A 10,599-nucleotide genomic window follows, 5' to 3' on the forward strand; every position below is an offset into this window, starting at 1 on the left:
AGGGGCCATGTTAAGGTAACTATCATCTTTTTGCAGATCAAAGAATTCGGTTTCATGGATATGTTCAGTTGTTACAAACCCACCACCAAAGAACAAGCATTAGGGTCTATGAAATTCTATATGCTGTATTGCTTTTATGTTTTGCAATGTAGTATATTTTTAGATACTTTTTAATTATAAATTTTCGTATGGAAGCATTTATGCTAATTTCAGGGACAGCAAGACGCACTGGAATTCTTTGTCTGTCTGCAACTTCATACATTCATGTTTCTGTTTGTCTTCTTGTATCTTAACAGCTGGATACACAACAACACAGGAACATGGCCAACCCTACCATATATTTGAACTAGCTGACTGTCTAGTGTCTGCATTGTGGCATGGTTAACCATATAAAGCAAATACAAACCTACAGTGAAGGAAAAAATTATTTGTTCCCCTGCTGATTTTATATGTTTGCCCACTGACAAAGACATGGTCAGTCTTTAATTTTAATGGTAGTTTTTTTGAACAGTGAGAGACAAAATAACATCAAAAAATCCAGAACACAAAAGAAAACACAAAAACACAAAATAACTGTAAATCTCCCTCGGTCTGGGGGTCCATGCAAGATCTCACCTCGTGGAGTTTCAATAATCAGCAGAACAGTAAGGAATCTTGTCAATGATCTCAAGGCAGCTGGGACCATAGTAACCAAGAAAACAATTGGTAATACACTATGCCGTGAAGGACTGAAATCCTGCAGTGCCCGCAAAGTCCCCCTGCTCAAGAAAGCAAATGTACAGCCCGTCTGAAGTTTGCTAATGAACACCTGAAAGATTCAAAGGAGAACCGGGTGAAAGTGTTGTGGTCAGATGAGACCAAAATCGAGCTATTTGGCATCAGCTCAACTCGCCGTGTTTGGAGGAGGAGGATTGCTGCCTATGACCCCAAGAACACGATCCCCACCGTCAAACATAAGGGTGGAAACATTGGGGTGTTTTTCTGCTAAGGTGACAGGACAACTTCACTGCCTCAAAAAGACAATGGATGGGGCCATGTGCAGTCAAATCAGGGGCGTACCTAGAGTATTTGGCACCTGGGGCGGATCATGTATGTGGCACCCCCCCCCACACACTTTAAAACTGCATAGCTTCTACCATTATATACCGGCGCAGACACTGAAGGTGGTACAGCATTACTGTTATCATTATATACTGAGGCAGACATTGACGGTGGTACAGCATAACACCTACGACTATATACTAAGGCAGAAATTGACAGTGGTACAGCATAACACCTATCACTATATACTGAGGCACACATTGATGGTGGTACAGCGTAATCCCTATCACTATACATTGAGCCAGACATTGACAATAGTGCAGCATAACTCCTATCACTATATACTAAGCCAAACATTGATGTGGTGTAGGACTACCACTTCATTGTCTGGCTTAGGGATGCACCGAAACAAATTCTGGACTGAAATCGAAAATGCAGCATTTACCTGGCCGAAACCGAATATGACCCCCCCACACCATAAAAAAAATCTAACACTTTTATTTAAAGTAAGTAACACACTAAAATAGGACAAAACAATTAAATAACAATATATATACGCTGTTAACAATCATATATATATATATATATATATATATATATATATATATATATATATGATTGTTAACAGCAATCACATTCCTATTATGCCCAGGCATACCCAGATTCCAGGATGTACTCGCAGACTTGGCATGATAGGAGTATGATTGCCCTCACTCCCTTCTCCCTATCTACCCCCTCCCTCTTTGAAGTTCACTTACCTTTCAGGAGTCCTGCGGTGGGGGTGCAAGGCCTCTGTCTCCCAGCTCTGCCACTGTATGGAACAGTATAGAGTGATGGGAGTTATGATGTACTTTAGAGCATAATTATATAATGAAAAATACATTGGAAATGGTACAGCATAACACCCATAACTCTCACACACTTTCCAATCCACACATACTAATCCACACATACCAATCCACATTTACCAATCCACATTTACCAATCCACACATATACCAATCCACACATATACCAATCCACACATACCAATCCACACATATACTAATCCACAAATATACTAGTCCACAAATATACTAATCCACACATATACCAGTCTACACATATACCAATCCACACATATACTAATCCACACATACCAATCCACAAATATACTAATCCACACATATACCAATCCACACATATACCAATCCACACGCATACCAATCCACTCTCACTGTCACTGTCACTCTCACTGAATGCTTTCCTCTTTTCTCCTTACAGCTCCTTTACCTCCTCTTCGCTCCTCTTCTTCAGTTCTTCTGTCTTCTTCCGGTTCAGAGAGCACTGACAGCGGTGGGCGTGGCTTCAGTGTTGTGTGCCAGGATCTGACAACAAACCCCAGGGCGCACAGCAGCTGTTGCCGCGCGGATCGCAAGGGAGCGGTATCGGAGGTCTTTAACAGACCTCCGGCTCCCTTGAGTGATGTTAAGCCGGGTTAAAGACCTCCGATACCGCTCCCTTGCGAGCCTGCTCCTCCAGCGGCGGACATTACTGTCCGTCTCTGGAGGGGTGCCGGGTGCCGGCAAGTTGGCACCCCCCTGATGAGCGGCACCCGGTGCGGACCGCTCCCCCCCGCCCCCCGCTAGGTACGCTACTGAGTCAAATATTGGGTGAGAACCTCCCTCCCCCAGCCAGGGCATTGAAAATGGGTCATGGATAGGTATTCCAGCATGACAATGACCCACAACACACAGCCAAGGCAACAAAGGGGTGGCTCAAGAAGAAGCACATTAAGGTCATGGAGTGGCCTAGCCAGTCTTCAGACCTTAATCCCATAGAAGATCTGTGGAGGGAGCTGAAGGTTCGAGTTGCCAAACATCAGCCTCGAAACCTTAATGACTTGGAGAGGATCTGCAAAGAGGAGTGGGACAAAATCCCTCATGAGATGTGTACAAACCTGATGGCCAACTACAAGAAACGTCTGACCTCTGTGATTACCAACAAGGGTTTTGCCACCAAGTACTAAGTCATGTTTTGCAAAGGGGTCAAATACTTATTTCATTTCAGAGTAAAATGAAAATCAATTTATAACTTATTTGAAATGCGTTATTCTCGATTTTTTTGTTGTTATTCTGTCTCTCACTGTTCAAATAAACCTACCATTAAAATTATAGATTGATCATGTTTGTCAGTGGGCAAACATAGAAAATTAGCAGGGGATCAAATAATTTTTCCTTCACTGTAAAGTAGCAAGACATTGCTTATGGCACTAGAAACTGTACAGTTAGGGTCTGCACAGAAGGTTTATAATAGCATTCATCTGAAGCCCTGCTTCCCAAAAAATGTAACAGGAAAAACTAAGTAAGTCCTGTGTCAGTAGTAAGGACATTTAGGGAAAGGAGTGTTAAATATCTGAATCTAAATGGCTTGCAATATCAGATACAGCATGGGGTTGTGGCATTACTAAAATGATAGACTAGGGGATATAGCCTATCAACATTTCAGTGACGCTTTTTACATTGTCCTTCATAGAATCTAAGATGGATAAAACAATGGCTCTATTACAGGATACAGAAGCTGTACTTAATAATGTATATTTAGAGGAAGGTCTTCTTAATAGTGGGGTACTTCAGAGATCAATTCTGGAACCCATTATTTTTAAATTTTTATTACTGATAACAATATAAAAAAGGTCTAAAAGGTTAGGTATTAGGCATATTACCTAAGACAATCAAGTTTCTTTTAGAGCTTCTGGTCAATGGGCTGGTTACAAAGGAGATCTTTGATTTTCCTAACTAGCCAATTTACACTTTAGAGCACTACATTGAAAGCATGTTTAACCCAGCTCTGTGAGTCCATTTGAGTTGCGGGACACAATGTCATATCTTGGAAATCCACTGAAAGGATGGCAGCCACAGAAATAGGGGCAAGTATGGTGGGGCAAAACCTGACATAAATATTCAAGCATTAGAGGGACTGTTCGGTCTGTGACCAGGTAGTAATTATTTCTAAGGACTTAAAGGAAGGCTTAATATTACTTACGCAAATTTAGCACTAGATTGAAGACCATAGAAGATGCACACTGGCTTTCCTGTCATTTGAAGGCTGCCTACCAAACCTAGGAAGATCTGGCCTATAAGAGGTGGCAGTCCAAAACCTTTTTATTTTTATAAAATAAGCAATTTTTGTTAGAGTGCAACTAACAATAATTTTCTAGTGCGTCACACGTCTCTGAAAAGAGAACAATGTGATTAAATGTATTAAAAGATTCTAAAAATTATTGAGAAGATGCGTAAATACCATTTCATTGTATATATATACTTTTAAATGTCATTTATTTCCTTCTCTATTCTAGGCTTATTAATTATTATATGCCTCACTAATCAACATCTGAATGCAATCCTTATTAATGCTAGACTCTTCACTAGGTAACATAAACTAGGACACGGGAAGCATCCTGTTGGTCAAGGCAAGTTGTACTTCTTATGGTGTCTGTAATCTGAGTATATGTATACTAAAATGCAGTCCTAGTCAGAACGATTTAGATGCATAATGATGCAGATCCCCCCCCCAAAAAAACATTTAAAGGGATACTCCAGCACTTCAATGCATTCAATAACTGCATAATCATTTTAAATTTTCATAGTGTCCCCCTTGCAAATGCATGGTAGGGATTCTGCAAAATCTTTGCCTCTTTCTAAAGGGAAATGCATGCCACTTCTACATAATATTATGTCCCCCCACCTGAAATTCTGCCGCTCCCTCGAACCGGCCCAAAATAAAGGGAGCACAATGTCTGTTCAGACCTGTCTCCTTGCTCCCTAACAAAGCAAGCTGGCTATTAATGCACACTGAAGCTGTGCTCGCCAAGACAGAGCAGCGAGACAGAGGTCTATATGAACAGATGTTGTCCTTGCACCACAGGACTTAAGAAAGGTAAGTGAAGGGGAGAGATAGAGAGTGAGAAAGAGGAGAGCAAGTGAGAAGTAGAGAAAAAAAGGGGGAATGAGAAAGATGAGAGATTGGGTAAAGGAGAGATTATGAGAAAGGGGAGAGATAAGGAGCAGCTATGGGGACAAAGCATACAGATAATGAGAAATGGGGGCGATAGCGAGAATAGAGAGAAATAAAGTAAAATGGTAAAAGAAATTAAAAAAAGAGGAGCGATAAAGAGGAGGGAGCTAAAGAGAAAGAGGAGGGGTGATATACAGAAAGGCGGGGATATGGAAAAAAGGTGAGATAAAGAGAAAGGGGAACGAGAAAGAGGATGAGAGAAAAAGATAAAGGATGGGAAGACAAATAGAACAAAGAAATAAAAGGGGATAAATAGAAAGAGGAGAGAAAAGAGAAAGAGGAGAAATACTTAGAAGGGGTATCAAAGAGAAAGTGGAGAGTTAAAAATATATGGGAGAGATAAGGAGAAAGGGAAAAATAAAGAGACCAGAGGAGAAGTAAAGAGAACAGGGAGAGACAAGATAAAGATAAATGAGAGAGAGAATGAGAAAGGGGTAAAATGAGGAGGAGAGCGAAAAATAAAGGGGAGATGTAGGGAGAAATAGGCGAAATAAAGAGAAAGAGAGATAAACAGAAAGGGGAGAAGAGGGAGAGATAAAGAGAAAAGGTGAGAGAGAAAGAGGAGGAGAGACATTGAGAAAGACTGGAGGATAAAGGGAACAACGATAAATAAAAAGAGAAGGGACAAATAAAGAGAAAGGGGAGAAATAGAAAGAAGAAACAAAGAGAAAGAGCAGGAGCGCTAATGAAAATGGGATCAAAGTGAAGTAGGAGAGATAAAGAGAAGTGGGAGAGATTAAAGAGAAAAAGTAGGATCAAATAGAAGGGTAGAGTAAAACAAAAAGGGGAGAGAAAAAGGGGGGAAATGGTCATAAAGAAAAAATGAGAAAGAGGTGAGATAATGAGATGGGGAGAAATTATGAGAAAGGAGAGAGAGTGTGTTGTGTATTTTGACAGTCTATCCATTGACTGTTTTGGGCCTAAAGGATATAGAATGAATAAAGGATGTGCGTGAAACAGACTTAGAGGAGCACTGACTGAGAGGAGACCTGAGGCTCTGAGAGGAGACCACCGTGGGTGCAATCTGAGTGCCGGGCAAGTCTTGTGGAAGCAGTCTGGGTGCTACGTAATTCCTGTGTCTGTGTGTAATCTGGGTGCTGGGACAAATCTTGTGGGTTTAATCTCGGTGCTGGGGCAAGTCCTTATGTACATATTATTTAGGTAAAATGGGATGTCTAAAGTCGATAGATTTAGTTGCATAATTCACATAGGATGTTAATTTATAAATGTTTGTATATATGTGTGTCTGTATGTGTGTATATATATATATATATATATATATATATATATATATATATATATATAGTGATTTATAATTACCCCCACTAGAAGCCAGAGAGGCTTACAAAGTAGGAGGCTGTCTGGAACACTAGATTGTCATGTTTGGCTTGTATTTAAAAATATATACAAAACATCTATCTTTTTAATAATAATTCATGTTACATGTATGTATATTCATGCTATATAACCATATAGTTATTACTATATTACCAATTGTGTTATTGTACACACTTAATAAAATATCAAAATATGTTTTTATTCACAAACCTATCACAAAAGTCCTCAGACCATAACTGGCTCAATTCTGCATCTACAAAAAGAGCAGAGGAATTATGCACCTAAATGTTAACATAAAAAATGGGTAGCAGCTCTGAACATGGATAATACATATGCAAATCCGTAATTGCATTTCAAAGCAAATGAGCTGGAATTGTATTTTGAGCAACTTGAAGAATAGGGAACACAATCAGGGTAAAACATAGAGCTTCTGTTTGGAGGCAAAAATCAGATAACAGAAACTTAAAGGACAAATAAAAGACAAAATAAATAAATAAACATGGCCAAAAAAAGAAAGGATATATAATAAGATAGGGTGAAAAAAGCCCCCAGGGGAGTGAGGCCAATTCTCCCTAATCTATCTTCATTGTCTACCTATGTGCAAGGCAACTCTAGAAAAAGGAAAGCCACTATCAAAGCCAGGGCTTTATTTTATATCCTATAGATCAGGAGGGAGGCAAAGCTTTATTTTCACCAAGAGACATATATTTTATTTCTCTCTTACGGTTTTATGTGTGAGAGATGTCAAAAAGGTAAAATAGATTGCTAATGCATAGGCAAGAGGAAGCTGTTTTGGCATGCTTTGTGTCATGAAGTGTTGCAGGGGGAAGAGAGCTGAGATTTAAAGCTGATGAGAGACCCTTGGGAGGTTCTTCTAAAACATCTTTCTTCATAAATTCAAAAACATGGTCAACTCAGCAGGGAAAAAAATGAGTTTTACTTAAAATAGTTGGTCTTGCAAATAAATTTTCCGATGGCACATAGAAATCACATAGACCTTAAACATATTATGACAGCACCCAGGTTAATAATATTTTACATTTGTAACAAAGGCATTTAATAGCTTGGTGTAATATGCCATAGCCTTGGATGAAAACTTTTGTTTACGGAACTGGCAGTTATATACAGTTATATATTACTTTGGAACCTGGTGAAATATGTGTCCGGAATGCAAATACCACAATGACACTCTATTTACAGCTTTCAATTGTTGGTTTTTGTTCCATGAAAAGCATAATAGATGGCGAAGGTGATTTGTTGCTAGGAGTCATTGCCAACTAGTGATTACATAAACAGTTGTGATTTTTTATATCTTTTGTATGATAACACACCTTTGCTTCAACATTTTAGTATACAACGGTTGTGCAGAGCTGCATATGTATGTGAAAGTTCTATGCCGTTATTAGGGGTATTGGTCTATGTTATTGTGCCATTAGGCATGTAAAGTCATTTTCGTCACCTCTCCTTGCTCTCATTATACGTAAACCTCTAAATGACATTTAAGTATTATCTGAATAATCAGCTAAGTGTAGCGCGATTGTGGTGGCAGCGTGGATAATTGCAGCCGCTCTTCCAAACGCCCCTCTGTTGCTGGAGGTAAACCCACAAAGTTTGTGAACAATACTTCACGAGTCTCTTTCCTGTGCTCATTGCTAGCTTTTTACTGAAGGAATATGCAACAGCACATTACTAAAGTTATTGGTATGTGTAACTGTTTCATTTTTAAGAAGTTTGTGATACTTTTTCAATCTGTGGATCATTTTCAGAGAGATCAAGCTGCCTGAACCAGCATTATGTATGAAATATTAAATATATATATAGGAATGTCAGTGAAAAAAGTACTAATCTATTAATTGTTAAATTTAATATCTATCTATCTATCTATCTATCTATCTATCTATCTATCTATCTATCATAATATTGTGCAACCTTTTGTGTGACTTTTCAGTCAAAAGGGTGACACAATATCTTTTTGTACATCTAATATAAAAGCGTTAAACCAAGCTAAATTTATGATATACAGTATATATTATTTCTGCCTATATGACGAATAATACTTAAAAAATCCTTCATAAAAGGGTATAATATTGCCTAGAGCTACACATTGATCCAGCTGCAATAGCTTTTAGGGTTACATTTATGTACATGTAGATATTTTAAAAAAATAGCACTTTTTATTACATTGCTGTATACAACCATGGGATTTTCATTTGTTTCTAAACCACCATAATAATGAATTTTATTGTCAAAAAAAGGTTTGTAGGAAATGACGTCTTTTCACAGAAACAGGACGTCAGCCATTATCAGGGAATCTCTATTTCAAGGATGAAGTGTTCTTATTTGGGCACATCCTCTAACTGGAAATGAGCTGGATCCCTGCTGAGATTAATATACAACTAAGGCAGTCACTCCTTTTCATCAACAGAATTCATCAGCTGGATCATTGCCTCAAGATAAACCAGCAACTAGCAAGGTTCATGGCACGGCGCTCAAACCGATATGCGCTGCTTGCAGAATTGTGTGTGGAGAGACTCTGAATCTTTACATGGTCTTATAATAGACAAAAAGAGCTAATGGTCACAGTAAGAAAATATATACATCTAGAACAAATACACTGTACGGGAAGCCTGCCAAGACATCAAGAGAAAAAATGGAAACAATATAAATAGATGTTCCCAAAAAATATATATTTGATTGCGCAATACAAATACATTTGTATATATACAATACGCACATTTAATATTTTGTTGGACGTATATTAGAAGAGCAAATAAACCATGTACCCAGAACAATTAACCAAAAATCCGAATGAAAAAAAATGCAAAGTGGGGCATTTCTCTTTTTTTTCAAAATGCTATTATAGACTTTTTAGATTTTCACTCTTTATTGTTTTACAAGTTTAGCTGAACTATACAAGGGGATGACTAAGTGGCCCTGGCACTTTAAGATGTAGTGGTGGACGTGCCTTTTATACTCTTGTAGTGTGTGGCTCGCCGTATACAGCTGGTAGTTACACAGTGCAGGCTGGCGTGGCAGTACTGGTAAGTATATGGCCCTTTCGGTCAGCCCTAGCCACTAGTCTGAGGTCTGTGGAACAGCCGTAAATGATTACAATTTGTTTAAGTCACATAAAAATTACTGATTCTTGATCTCTTTCTTGTAGTATTGCTAATTTTAATTAAAAGGTGGATAATCATTTAATCCATTTTTCGAACTTAATTCAATGACTTGTCTGAACCTTAATTGGTATTAACAGTATTTTAAAATGCATGTTTCATGATTCAACTCCCTCACTAAACATCTAATTGTGGTTGTGTATTCTTGACTGCAATTGCTTAAAAAATGCTATTTTATATATGCGGAAATTAATAGATAACAACTTCTGCTAAGTGATTTAATGGGGTGTGTAGAGTATTGTCTTAACATACCCAAACATAAACTTCAGAACCTTGACAAAAAACATATGAACACAATATAAGAGTCACAATTAAACCTCTTCAGAACCTACCAAAGGACTGTCATGTAAAAAAGCCTCTACTTTACTCATACATTAAATTAAATGCCAAATCCCAACATTTGACAACATTTGACATTTTTTTTTTTTTTTTTTTTAGATTTTAACAATATTGGTTGATAAATAAATATAATGATAAATGGGAATAAACTAGTCTTGAGAATGGAAAATTAATATCCCTACTCTGGTACACACATTCGGTGGATTCATTTTAGTCATCAGTCATCATTACATCATCTTGAAAAACACATTGAACTTTAAAATGTAGAAATTGGAAGAGTATATTACAACTAATCTAAACATCTCATTCAATCAAGATAGTACTATTTATTTTTGGTTAGTATGGAATCTGGAAGAATTTTCAGCTTCAATATCTTTAAAATGCATTTTTCTAGGTGTAAACATAAAATACAGGCCCATACCTTGCATGACCAGATAAAAGACTCCAGATTACCTACAGATTAGGATGAAATTTACAACACTTTTATATAGCTTTAATGGATAATATGACTGATCATTTTCCTGAGCTTTGATTACATTATTCTTAATCCAAACATAGTTTCTTGTACATGTTCAGTGGTTCTTCAAGAAAATTAGTAAAACAAATGAATACTTAAACCATTTTGCTATATAGTCTGGTATAGGATGAAA

Source organism: Sceloporus occidentalis, unplaced genomic scaffold, assembly GCF_023333645.1.
Source record: "Sceloporus occidentalis isolate IW3139 unplaced genomic scaffold, rSceOcc1.0.p SCAF_33, whole genome shotgun sequence".
Classification (NCBI taxonomy): domain Eukaryota; kingdom Metazoa; phylum Chordata; class Lepidosauria; order Squamata; family Phrynosomatidae; genus Sceloporus; species Sceloporus occidentalis.